General features: G+C 40.8%; 1 protein-coding gene across 1 annotated transcript in view; it reads right to left on the bottom strand.

The window, feature by feature from the left end:
• Positions 1 to 14601, bottom strand: part of T265_00096 (hypothetical protein) — a gene marked incomplete at both ends in the record, with an annotated part of 82024 nt that overhangs the window by 41470 nt on the left and 25953 nt on the right. The gene's annotated exons all lie outside the window — the stretch shown is intronic.

Genomic DNA, 14601 nt, shown 5'->3' with positions numbered 1-14601 from the left:
CACTGTGCCCTAAGACGGACGTCTTCAACAACGAACTAATCTTGTTTTTATCATATCGACCGACACCTTAGTTGGTACTTGATCATTTCTGTAAACATGAACACTGGGATTATCCCAAATAGTCTTCCAGCAATGAAACGTTCACCAATAAGTATAATACGAAATATCCCCAATACATGGATTTGCAATAGTTCTACCGTCACCTGCGGTCAATCATTTCTAAAAACACAGTTTGTTCTCATATCATTACAGACATCACAACTACAAAGTAGTTTCATGACGTTTCACTTTTGCGTGAAACAGGCGACTGAACTCTACTGCCCACTGGGTTCCGCCTTCATTCGACGTACCACAAAATAAACTTTTTACGTAAATCACACGCCAGTCCTGTTCGGTCTACCCAGTGGCGTGGGAAGACGGAATATGAACATTGTTTTTGGGCAAGAACAGCCGTTTACCCAGGCAACCTGTCGTGTTGTGAATGCTACATTTGGACGATTCATTCACTCCCTTAAACGTTTCCCACAACAACCATTACCTGTTTAAGTTTGTTTGAATCACTTCATTGTACGCAATTATGTGATTCTCAAAAACGTATCGTAAACACGGGTTACTCTGTCAACAGAACTGACGAAGTATGCTTAACAAACCCTTGTTTCCACAAGGTTGTACTGAAACAATTTCAGTCTGTGCGCAATGTCGGAAATCGGGGGGGGGGGGAATAATGTCGAAAATTTTGGGGTGTGGGCAAAGGCGGAAATCGGGGGGGGGGGGCAATAATGTCGACATTCCAAGTATGAACGACGGAGAATGGTTACCCGTGGTAGAGAAAATGTCAGAATTACTGCATTTTTGGGTAGCCATCAATTGCCTTGTACGAAACTTTTCCATGCATCCAGAAGTAGCCCCAACATTACTGCCATGATATAAGGAGGTAGGAGCCAATTCATTGTGTCTAGTGTTCTGTTTGGTTTGACCACATTTGAGGAATGAGCAAGTGCTATCTGACTGGTCAACTTATTCGGCAACGAGAGTTCCACTATAGTCATTTCAATCTAAGCGGCCCTAAGTCACTCGCCATGTGCGGCCTTGAAATTTAGTTGCACATTTCTGATTCCCAGACAGGAAAAATTGTTATGTTAACCTTTAACAGATGCCAACACCTAGGTTGGGGCCACATGACTTCTGGTCTGGTCTTAGCTTTGGTAAGGAGGCTAATGTAGGCATAAAATAAAATGCAAGATAAACCGAATATTTCGTTTTTTGAGGGTACCTCTTTCGATTAGCTCAGCAAACAACTTCAGCGAATGAGGCAGCCACGAACTAAAGCATGCGAGTCACTAAATTTTTCTTTCATAGCCCCTTCTTCTGCTTTGAAAGATGAAGCACTTTAGTACAACTATTCCCTTGAAGAGAGATGACTGCACAATAGATGGGAATGGTTCTGACGTACGAGGAATTCTCTGTGAATGGAATTTGGCCTACTTGGTAAGCATTAAGTCCGAAACACTCAGAAGTATTTATCGTCCGGCCTGCTCCAGTATTCGACAGTTCCAACGACTCTACACAAATATTACTCGTCAAAAGGAATTAGTCACAAATATTCTTTCCTATTGATTGGTTCGTTGTATTCGTAAGCCTCTCAATATGCCAGTCAACCTCTTCTTCCCTGTTGTAGTTTTTAAATTTGTAACCTTTAGGCACGACTACTGGCTTTGTAAAAAAAGTGTATTGAATGATAATCGACATATTCCACCCTATGGTTGTCGTCACAGTGCGCACAAGACAGTGGAATGTTGTGCGTGCTTAACATTCCACCCTTAATTCGCTCGCTGGCGCTGAGGTGAATAAACAGAAGTCACAAGTTGCCAGTGTTCAAAAGCTGCTAAAGGGATGTGAAATCGAAGGTTATTACGGCCTTACTGTTTTTTTTCTGTTAAGCAGTAGCGAGGCCTATAGACCAGAGTCAGCTAGTCAAAGTGGTTATGACCAATACTCATGAGATGCATCACTGATGAAAAAGTTTGGTCAAAGACAAACATTTCCATGTTTTTGAATCCATTGCACACTGCATTATTTATTTATTTCGCTATTTGGGCAAAATCCATTTTATCGAAGTGCACGGGGACGTTTTTTTAAATGCCAGCGTGCACCGAAGGATAAAAGGAACTTTTGTGATTGACATAGGTGTGTTCCATTTCCATCCGGGTATTTATTAGACACAATCGAGACTACTGTCCGGAGTAAACGACTGATGCTGAATGTCAAACGTGTACGGCTAGCTAGACATGTCAACTTTTTGCTATTCATCAAGCAGTTGTACTTAATTTACTCAGTGATGATGTAGACCAGACGACAGAATCTACAATTCTGTTAAGAGACGTAGCTATGATGAGGATTTATCATGCTGGATTTATCTTTTCCATGTGGTAAACGAAAATAAGTAGTCAAACTGACATTAAGAGTGAAACGTTACGTCACATATGTCCAACTCAATAAAACCAATAGAATTTGTTGTCCCACTAACCTAAATCTTCAATCTGATAAAGTTCACAATACAGCATAAAACTAATCTTAAATAGACGTATTGTTCATTAGTTCAAGATACCTCCAACAGTTTTCATAAACACAGTCAGCGTTGATGTAATTTGGTTTCACCATAACTTTCAGCCATCTGTTTCACAACAAGATACAAAGGTAGTTCGCTAGATCAGCCGAATGGGACCGGTGAACATGTATGACCGCATGATGGAGATCCTATGATTGAAGGGTGAGCACCGCTATCTTCCAAGTGCAAGTTAATCACACTTGTGGTCAGCCGAATGGTCAACCGTTCAAACTGCCAACCGAGGGTCGTTTATTCGAGACCCTCTGAGGTTTCATGAACTACGCAATGCTGATGATTCCCAATAGGAATGAAACAGTTGTACGGTGCTACTATGCTTTTAAAAACAGATAAACTTTACCTACAAAACGAGCTCTTCACTGAAAACCCCCCTAAAGCTCTTCACACTAACAACATATGGCTTATGTTTATCAGGTGTTTTTAGGCAACTGTCGGGCGTCCTGCTAGACACTTGCCTATCCTAAAGATGCCTTACATCGTGGTTACAAAGATAGCCGCTTTTAATTTGCGTCCGCGCAAAGCAAGGTCTCTGAAAAGGGGTATCGAGCAAAGCTGTGTTGAAGTACGTAAGGGGTATCGAGCAAAGCTGTGTTGAAGTCATTAAAGTCATTAAAGTACGTACAACGTTGCAGGAACCCCGTGTACGTTTAAAGATGACTTTGTCTAGAAAGAATAAACTTTCATCTGATTCACAGTCAGATGTGAGATAGAGACTGAGATTACTGGAATTAAAAGCACGCAAAATTAACCCCAAACCTACTACGTTATTCGCCCACAAAGCTCACCTAAAACACATATATTAACATTTCATCAGATGTCCATGGTCCAGCAATTTCCATGAGGATAACCGCCAATGTTTGGCTCTGAAAGCTCAATTCAACAACGTCAGCTTTTTAATGGTTTTATTGCTGAAATTATTTCGACAAAGTAAGATTAGGCCATTATTCCAACCGCTAGAGAGCCACAATGTAACATTATGAGAAAGAATACAACTGAGGAATACTCAGCTACCTCATAGGTGGATAAATTGATGAGTAAACAAGCCTTCTCAATGAAAACTTGCCTTTGAAGGCCTATTATACATAGGTTGTTTTTCTGTTGGGAATGAACGGCTAATTTTTTGTGGGTCATGCTCAAAATGTTTACTACCTAAGTTTCAACGTTGTTCATGACCATAAGTGGTCTTTACAGTGTGTATCGTGAGAAATCAGATGCCCGAAGGCCTCAAATATTGATGCTCCACTTCTGGGATGTACGCAATAATTTACCTGCTGATCTGTCTCTCTGCAGGCCTCTTATTTTCCGAACCACTGGCAGCCATGAGGTTTAGCATATCTCAGAATAAAATAACAGTATTCTGTGGGCACTCACTTCTGCTCATAGTCGGAGTGCACGATAATTTATCAGCTTTTACGAATGTTAAAGGTTCCGATTCGTTTTATTTGTCGATCTCCTTGCGATGCTTGGACTCCAGGCGGTCTGGTTGCTATGTCAGAGCAGATAATTCCTAATGCGAACTCCCGCGTTTGTTAAGGAACCGGCATGCAACGCATATTTCTTTGAGGACGAGGTATGTCATTTGATCATACATGTGTTCGAATTGTATTTGTGTGTCAATTATGACTACCATCCTTTGTGGAATCCTATTTACTGGAGACTTACTAGAAGTTTACAAACTTGAGTAGTATGTAACGTTCTCACAGTGTTGATGAATCTTATCTCATGTACCCAACTTGATTTTTCTGTAGGCGGAATACACTAAACATAAGGTTGCTGAAAACTCTTCAACAGCCCCCGACCGGTTTCGCCCTTCTTGTTTAGGCGCAGTCTTCGAGTTTGCGTCAACTTTATGTTCCACTCGAACTCAAATTGTACGAAATTCTACTCATACACTCATTTGCATACTGTTTGGTTTCGACGGGGGACTTATCTGGGGCTCTCGAATATCCTACCAAATGGAATGTGAGGCGGCTAAATGCAGCACACTGTACGACATCAAAAACGGGAGAATCAACTGGGCTCCAGATGAGTCTCCCATCAAAACACGATTGGAATGCGGATGAGTGAATAAGAATAACTCGACTATTCCTTTCATTTCCGGGTATATACAGGAACAATATTTCGAGGTGATGATGGTTGACAGCGATTATGCAACGGGTACATGTAGTACGATCGATAGCAGGTTGTGTAGGTAAGGATATTTTGCAATACCACTGGACTTCCTAAATCACCTTGAACTTTGATTGACCTGAACTCTATATAATCGCATGCACAAGGAATGTTACATATCCCCTTGACTTTTTCCCCAACCGGCGACATGTAAAGCAAACAATTTCTGCATTATATTATTAGATTACCAGACGTTTGATCATGATATTTTCAACATGATTTCGGATTTTGGGCGTAAGATGGAATTTTCCCACCGATCAGGGAAAAAACCGACGGTGAACAGGAATGTCTATATTGTTTTTAGGTAGCAACAGCGCTTTTAGAAAACGCTTCGACAGGTGACAGCTGGTTGGCTTTGACCTGAGATTTAAAAAATTCACATGATCTCGGCCGCATCAAGCAGTCGAGAGAAATATGAAGCTACATACAACTGTTAGTTCACCAGACTCTAATGAAGCCTCAAGGGCACATAATGGCAACGGTTACACCAGCGTCTATCCTAGCTGGTAGTACACCAGGAAGCACAATTCAGAAGTTTATATACGAGGTGATTTGTTGGGAACTAAAAGTGTCCTTTCCGCATTTATTCCAGCAACTTGACTGGTTAACTGTCACCAACACTTGTTGTCATCTTGCATTACTGGCGTACCAAATTTAGGTCACCTCAGCTTCTTGTTACATCGCCTCACCATCGACTTCTGCAAAAAGAACATCTGGTGAGCCACGGATAGACTGGGTAAGTTAAATAGTACTGTCAACATATGTATGTCGTCTTACTGAGAAGGAATATCCAAAAAATCCTGATAAAAGGTGAGGCCGTATAGAACCGATAATCCAGATGAGTGGTACCTGTGTTCAACAACAGTTGCTTGCAATGTGGCATTCAAATCAGCCGCTCAGACGGAAGAAGGTCACAGTTGGTCTTGGATCGACCCACCGCAGTAATCCAGATATTTAGCCGGAGTTTGAATGGATTTGAGATCAGGTGAAACAGCAAACGAAACTTTGGTGATTTTAACAAGGTTCTTGATTATGTAAATGAAGAATGAGATGGCACCGACAGTTGCAGCTGTTATAGGAGATCTTATCAGCTGTACTTCTGTCGCAGTGGTGACTTTCTGATTGACTTGACTATTTGTAAGGCACTAGGATAAGTGATCATTTATATTATATACTGTGATGCACGCAGAGTTTTGGAGACCTCTAGGCTCAGTCCATAAGATGCTTTATATTTAGATGTAGTACGGACATGACACTTTTGGAAACTGATTGTGTTGCATTTCAGGTAGCAGCCTGCACCTTGCAGACCATTTATTAGTAACTGATTGCAAAATCTGCTGGAATTGGGCTTCAAAATCCTAAACGAATCGTATTAGCCAACATGTCAATAATGCTCTAGTTTAAGTACAAGTTAATCCCCTTGCTGATCATCCGCTCACGGCCGAACGGTTGTGTTCAAACTACCAGCCAGAAGTCGTAAGTTTCATACTCAGAATCTCGTAAGATGGACAACTCCGATGATTCCCAATAAGGGTAAAACAGCTGTAAACTATTTCTTGGCTTTTGAGTATAAATTAGTTCCACTTACAAAATGAAATCTACAATAGAAACGGTCAATTTTAATCGCGCGACATAATTATTTTGATACTCTTAGCCAAAAGGGGAGTTTTTGTGCTACAAACTTGGACGTGCAACATGAAATGACCAAAGGCAATCATTATTCAACTTAAAAATGGCTGTGATGTACACAGCTCGTCAATTGTATATGGATTATTTATTATTTACGTAGATGAGCTGGCAGCTGCATGAATTGCGAGAAAAATCGACGGATAATTGTGTCGCAGGGTTTCCCAACCTGACGAACGTTGATTGGTTCACTGCACTTACCAAACACACTGTGACCACTTTACGCGAATACTGTATATTTTGAATTCATTGGAAAAGGATGGACGGTCGAAGAAATAAGAAACATGCATTCTACATGTTAGTTCCACCGTTCACCAAGCTCAAGTCGTGTAAAACGGGCTGAGTCGGTCGGTCTAGGTTTGTTTACGGAAATATTTGCACCAATAAGAAAACAGCGCAGCTATCCAGCGTAACATCTTCGCTAAAGAAAATAACACATTCATTTTCTCCAGGTGTTTCGTGAAGATCGTTCATGTACGGCGCTCGATTTCGGAAACACATAAAAGTGTTTAGCGTAAATTATACCAGGATAATAGCTTTAAACTTCGTATATAGATGTAGGGTACAGGGGGTTTAAATACGGCATTTTCCCCCGAAAATGGCTTGAACAGTGGTGGATTGCTTACTGCAGTGGAGCTTTCTATGGACTATATACGACATAAATCTGCTTCAGTATGTTACAAAACCTGTTGCTGCAAGGTAGTGGTTCGATTGTCCCGTCGGTCGGAATTCTTTATTCCAAGAAGTAATTATTCTACTATATCGAAATGTCTGCTTTCCTCAACCCGCCAAAGATTTACTGGACCGGAGCTTCATAGGGCCATAGTCAGATACATATGTTTGCTCACCATCTTTAGCTCTCCACATTCTTATGGGACTTTCACGTGTGGCACATGACGTTAAGTTTTCATCCCTGCCATTGCCTTTTACACTTGACCCTGCATGTCAAACGCCTTTTTAATGACGAGCAAGTCTTGATTTTGCAAACACTCACCGCACCTTGACGGGTATTGCATATCACTTGTCCTTTCTCAAGTTACTGGGTTTTACACGTTTGTTTTCGCGCCAAATAATTTTGTCTAGTTAGCAGGTCACTTTGCCCGATTGAACGTATAGTGATGGAAATTTCACCTCTTTTAATATGTATTCCTGTATATTTGCCATCATCAGTGGCTGATATTTCTGTTTGTGAACGTGGTCTTAAATAGTAATTGATGTCACTGAACTACTGAATGGCATTACAGTAAAACTCTGTACTCCCAGACCACCTCATCAGTGTACAATGTAGGATCGAGTGGAAAGAACGACCGTTTAATTCAAAAACGTGGATGTGGCCATTATAGTAACGGTCAGATTTAACCTAGTTCAAAACGAAGGAGCAAAACATTTGTTTACAACAGAGATTTTCGTGTCAATGCAATAACGGATTGTACGTGTTTGTCTCTCTAATGCAGAATCCCATCGGGCGTACTACCCGTTTCAGTTCCGTAGTCAACTGATATGTTTCATATTCTTAAGTGTGTATTAGATAAGGATTCCAGCAAAAGGTCAAACTGTTTGTGAATTCCTCGAAGACGAACAACTTTCTATTTCGGTACCCCGCTATTTACCAATTACTGTGTGCTGACAGACGTAAAGCAGAATCGGTATTTGTTGTCTTGGCAACACAATTTTTTATGAGTAAGAAAAATGAAGAGTTGTGTAACGTGTAGCAGTAAAGGAAGGGGAATCCATTAAATAATGTTTAATTCCGTATTTTTATAACGTCGTATGATTGAAAGTCCTGCGATTCACATTGTTATACTTTTCATCTTTTCTACCCGAGGTTCCCCATTAACTCAACGAGAATACGTTTATTACCTGATCAATAGGTAGACAGCTTTACAACAATTCATTTCCATTTGAGTAAAACTTAGCTGACCAGATCTAGTTTTTGTACAACAAAACAGTAGGAAAATGTGGAAAAATTTGTTTTGACGCCAGTCTTTCAGAAGTGCACTATTTCACTTCTTTTACCTAACCCGAACGTGAAAATTCGTTTACGGAGTTTGCGCACTTTAATATATCACACGTTCATCCCAACACCTATCCGCGGCAGTTCATCAGTCAACACCGCCAAAAAGGTGATCTATATGTTGTATTCCTGTAGGAAATAGGCTCAAAAACCACACAGCCAACTTTCATTTTTTTCGAGAAAAAAGCGATAAGCAATGGCGACTGTGTGGAAGCGCCACAACAAAAAACCACGCTACCTTGGCAACCGTGTATGAGCTGCGATATCCACAGGGAACCGTGCTATTCCGGTGATTTATAACCTTGTGTGTGAACTCGATCTTGTATTTTGGTTAAGTAACGGCCTTGTTTTGGTGGAAGTTGTTGAACTGAACCATACTGCAAAGCACTGCTTTGCAGTAACGACCATGTGAAACAAATTCTGACAAACTAGTATTTTGACAAACCCTGTTTCTCGAATTCGACCCAAAGTAGGCACTTGTGCGCAGGTTTTTTGGACGAGCGAATGTTATGGCTACACGTCTCTAGCTCTGTACATTTTTTATGGTAAAACTGGTGAATCAGTTTCAAGGAGAGATTGTGAAGCCTCCGAAAACACAATATTTTGCGAACTTCTAGTAATTGGGGATTGATTCGATATTTACGTAATGTTTTCGACGGAAACAAAGTTTGGTCATCAAGGCATTTACGTTTAGAAAATGGATTCGTGTAAAAACGCGCCCGTTGTTGATCGACTTGGATGCCTTTCATGATTTTGCCAAATTCCGACGGCCACTGCTTGTACACATAAGCCGGAAGCCACGAACCCATAACACAAAGGTACGCAGTTTTTATTCAGTTGGCTTTATCTGCTATAACTTCATTCTCAGTCGAGACAAACGATGGATGGGCAAACTGTTCGAGTGCTGCTCATGTTCCTAACCTTATGCGAACTGCACTTGAATCCATGTTCCACGCCGTTCAGTTTAGGATAGTTTGAGAGCACTAAAAGTTTAGAGGGCCTAGAGTTTCGCAGAGTTTCTTATTCAGAGTTGCCTTTGAGTCTATTTTGACTCATAATTTTGCCCAAGACATTTCCAATTGAAAAAATCTTGACTTGTCTAGCCTAGGAGCATAACTTCTCTGAGAAACACAGACTGGTCTTCAACTGACTGTAGACCATACATTTGCAAAACATACAGTCATTCATTCATATGGAAAACTGCTGCAAAGTGAAAAAATGTACAGTTAACTTAAATGTTTTCTGAAATATGTAGATAATGATGTTTGAGGCTGTGAAACCCTCCGTAAACCCCTAAAATACCATAAAGACCATTAAGTTGCACAACACGCGCATTTACTGTTCTGTTTCATCAAAATCTTGTAAAATGCAACAAGTGCCTGCTTTGGTTGCATCAGGTATGCACTTAAAAAACCCCTGCCATAGCAGTGAAACCGCGTTCTTGGGTAAGCGTACAACTGGGACTTGAAACAATGGATCGGTTTTCGTCCACGACTATCTGAACTGTACTTTGAAGTAGAACATAGGTGTTGTGTTCCAACAGTCATAGCTCATTGTAGCTCCATCTGAGCATCTGCAGAGTCGACAAATCGCCCAGTTTGCTGAATTTCTTTCCTAGTCACGGTACTAATCAGTCTGCCATATAAAACCGATTTCTTCTGCATGATGCCGGCTAATAGGCACGATCCCAGTTAAAAACATACCAGCCCGAGACCAAGAATGAGAACGGTCACGCCAGGATTACAGTCAACGGGCTTGTAAATGGGGTGAATTGGTTACTAACTCCCATGTTCAATGGTGGAAGAGACCGCCAAAGGAACTCAGCGGTAAACTGTGCTGTTCAGAGCAGTTATTATTCAACTCACAAAAGGAGGAACTGATTTTCTGTTACCGTTTTTAACCTCAACGAAATCCATTTAAAAGTTTTTCACTACATTTTCGTATCACAGAACTCTCCCGGTAGGTCGCAAGTACTTTGTTCAGACGTTGCAGTTTCTGGCGTAGCGATTAAGGGTATAATTAGGCACAGGTATTGATCGGATTTCGGATGTACGGTGTTATTAGAAAATTAATTAGTTCAACATACCCCGCCAAACAACCGGTGCTGACAGTTTCGAAAATGTAATTTTACTAAGTCTGATTTCTCATATCCAATATCCCAAGATGCGTCCAAATCGAATGTTCCTTGTCAAATTGTGCCGTGACGTAATAGTTCATTAATACACGGAAGTTTTACTGGTGAATCAAAAGGCGTTCTTGTGATAATAATTGTTAATCCGGCTTGCTTTCCTTGTTTTCATACTTTTTAGTATTCCACTCCTGATGAGGGTGACCAGCAGTGACCGAAACTTCAGACAACCCAACCTCGGTTTGTAAACGTCGTGTTGTTCTCTCACAACCCAACCAACTAAGATTTTCCCCGCAACGCTAAGTCTATTCGATTTCATCTGTGCCAAATTTGGTGCAGATATAGATCTTTATGTTTACAGTTATCAAGTTTAAACAATCTATACATCGAATTACGTCAGACGATTTAAAAAGTATCAGGCAGAATACGTGTCGAAATGCTCCTTAATTTTTTCGCCGACAAAAGTGCGATGTAGCAACTTCGCACATTCTTGGGCACGCAAGAGGATAGTTCGCGCACGCTTTCCGATGCACATCCACAACTGCTCCAGGATGACGCCGTGGAGAGCAGAAAGAATTTGGGTACAGAATACCTGGAGGAAACTTGTCCATGGTTAGGGATGAAACACTAATTAAATGTTACCTGGAGTTGAAACTCAAATTGCAGCTTAGTTCATCCGCAGCCTTTGGATTTATTTAACCATATTAACCCAAAATCAGCATGGTAGGTATGTATTCATCGCATACATTAAACTATCCAAACGCACCTGTCGGAGCACCATGGTTTGGTTCATTTCATTTTGGTACCTCCTTGCAACAACGTTCGTAATCCTCACGTATAAATAACTACATATGACAAATAGTTCCCTTTTTTACTGGTCATCATAACCTCAGGGTAATTTTTACAATTTTGCATGAAAACCAGGATTAGAAAGCTTACCACTAAAATCGTTTCGAAACAAAGTTAAGCATATTTCCTTAACAAAGCATTCTACTCATAGGGTTGCCTGGAAATCTTCGATAGCCCGCTGTCAGTATTATCTTCTCATCATTCTCATCTCTCATTATCTTATCATATAGGCCTAGTCTCCTCGTTTCCATTATCATTGTTTTATAATTCAGCCCCAGGTTGTACACAACTGGCCCAATTCACTTGTTTTCAGATTACATTAAGATTAGCGCTAAAGCAAACTGATGCTCCCTTTTTCCCCAAATGAATGGGTTGTAGTACGTTTCAGTTGGGACGATATTCAAGATATCGTAGTAACTTGTCCAGATGGAAAATAGTTTCCACGAGACTCTGTCAAAACTCCGCAACTACACACGACCACACCTTCATTAAACTTATGAAGTGCGGATAGTCCCCGATTTTCCGTCAATTTACGTTCCACGTAAACATCCTAAAAGAGAGATTTAGCCTGGTATCTTGAGAACACCAGTGTAATTTGCACTTGGCTGAATTCTGGACTTAAATCTAGTTTTAAAAATACTGAAGAGAGGCCACTTGTTTGAGGAGGTTACGATAAGCCTTTCTCAGCACTACAGTTGCTCCTTGTCAATGCTCTAGTTGGTTTACCCAGCTGAGGGATGTGACGTCAAGAGAAGCAAGAAGTGTACTATTTATCCCTTTAGTTTCAATGAGTAAGCCCTGTGCTTGACACAGTCAGTGTCAAAGTAGTATAAACACATGCATTCATTGTGGCACTGGAGCTGGGCCACTCTTATGCTAGAGGTTCCTAATATTCTCGATGAAATTTGGCGGATAACCAAACGAATTTCATTATCTTTTGTTTTCACCTGGAAGTCCTTTGGCCCACCTTGAGGATTTTTTTTATTATTTCAGGCTCCATGCGAAGAACCTTCTAGGCCTTTGAAGTGAAACTAAGATTCATAGCTTGTCGCTAGGTTTCCAACATGTCGACTTGTAAGTTTCATTACTGCCTCAGATAACATTTGATGGTCGCAGTGTAAAATGAAATCAAACAAAATTAGTGTGTGATTCCAGGGTAAAAGTAACCTTACTCTTGTTTAACGAATTGCAACTTTGTCAACGAAGATATTTACCTAAAATTTCTTTAGGCCTAACAACCTTCGACCTACATGTATTTTCATTAGAGGACGTCGAGGTAAACTGGCAAGTAGTAGATGCCTGGTAATCTATGCTTAGTAGTTGATTGATGTAGTAGCGCGAACTCTCACCCCAATTTTTTTTTCATTATTTGCGTCAACCGAGACTTGAAACAAAACTGCTGACCAAATCTTAAAATAGTCGTTGCGTTGGATTCTGGTAGCACCGCGTAAGATAAAAACAAGATTCAACTGAGTAGAAACTCAATTCGAATTAGGCAATTGTAGTTATACTCTGTAAATAAACCATTATAGCATTGAAGCACTCATTAAAATGAAAAAATGCTCGATAGTTTAGAACTATTTCACTTAATAGGTGCCCACTTGAAACAAAAAACTTTTGATCAGCCACCTGAAAGGTTTGGGTTAAGCTAATGGATCCCTTCTGGAAGTTGAGGTTAGCTGTGCTAACCATGTACAACTGATAAAACTAAGTACCAAGGGTATCTAACCTAGTTGAAAGGTAATCCTAAGTGCAAATTAAGAGGCAAAATATTACTCGTGGATCACTGTAGATATCATTCCACACCAAGTATCCCTATGTCCTACTAACTGGCTGGTCTTCATCAACCTACGTTGCTGCTTATGGGACCTTAGTGTAGTAGTGTCCAATGAGATTGCCAAACACGTAATCGGCATGGAAGTCAAGCATCTCCAAGACGCTACTGTATAGCGAACGGTCCTTTGAACTGCTAATCACAAACGTTAGAACTACAACGATTCAAAGCAATCAAGTTTGGATGGTGAAGTCTGTAGCTTGGGGAGATTGTTTCCAAAAACACTCGGGTCAATAAAATGTGGACACGGAAAAAAGCCATAATTGGACTACAAGTACCGGTAAACGCCAGTATTAGCTAAAAGTGACCAAGAATAGCCTGAGTAAAGCAACCAGTTTCATGAACCTTCGACTTGAGGTGTTGCACGAGGAAACAGTCTATACTGGATCGCGTGAAATGAACTCTTTGCCTGTGCAAATGCCCGTCACTTGACCTTGTGACCAATCACTCGTTGCTGAGTGGCATAGGGTTCAAAAACTGTCGAAAGGTCGAAAAATGTCGGAAGGTTACAGGCCAGCACAACCTACGAGATTCTCAATTTCCACGCTGCTAATTGCCTGCAACATAGATGAAACATCTGTACAGTGCTTCTTTACATTTCAGCATCGACTGACTGCTTGCAGAAGGAAATCTCGATTGGATTTGATTAAGATGGTGACGTATTGTCACCACTTCACCACTTACAAAGTGATCTACCAAAAATGGAAATATAGCTCGAAAGGATTGTCAAAATATATGTATTTATGTGAGTTGAGTCCTTTCGGTTGTGCATGTTTGTCTAAAATTACTAACTAATTCATCAATGGCACATTTACGCTGGAGTGATCAACGAGCCAACCTTCATCATCACATTTCCTATCATTTACTGCCAAATATGATGTCCGTATACCGTGGGGCTGGCCATTTTTTCTTTGAAAAGAGTCCTCTTGATGTCGATCCCTAGATTAGTTTGGAGTGAATGGTTCGGAAAAACCACACGTTCACTCCGCGTACCCATAAAAACAGTCATGTGGTGCGACAGTTTACAAGTAATAGCGTGTGAAGTCTGAACCCTTAAGGCAACCTCAGGTTGGCCAATCGTTGATCGATCTCTAGCTGCACACAGGCACACACGCGCGAGCGTGCACACATTAGTTTTTTGGCTGTCCGCCGCTGCAGGGCAAACTGTCTTTGCCCGTTTTCAGTTGAATTCACCATTCCAGTCCAATATTGTTCTCTGCTGCCTCGATTTACGGACTAGCTAGGACGAAGCCGATCATTGAATGAAACTGTCTTACGATCACCAGTGAAGTTTC

The sequence above is a fragment of the Opisthorchis viverrini genome (genome assembly GCF_000715545.1).
Source record: "Opisthorchis viverrini unplaced genomic scaffold opera_v5_1, whole genome shotgun sequence".
Classification (NCBI taxonomy): Eukaryota; Metazoa; Platyhelminthes; class Trematoda; order Opisthorchiida; family Opisthorchiidae; genus Opisthorchis; species Opisthorchis viverrini.
The sequence above is the reverse complement of the archived record's forward strand: the minus strand, read 5'-3'. Positions and strand labels throughout refer to the sequence as shown.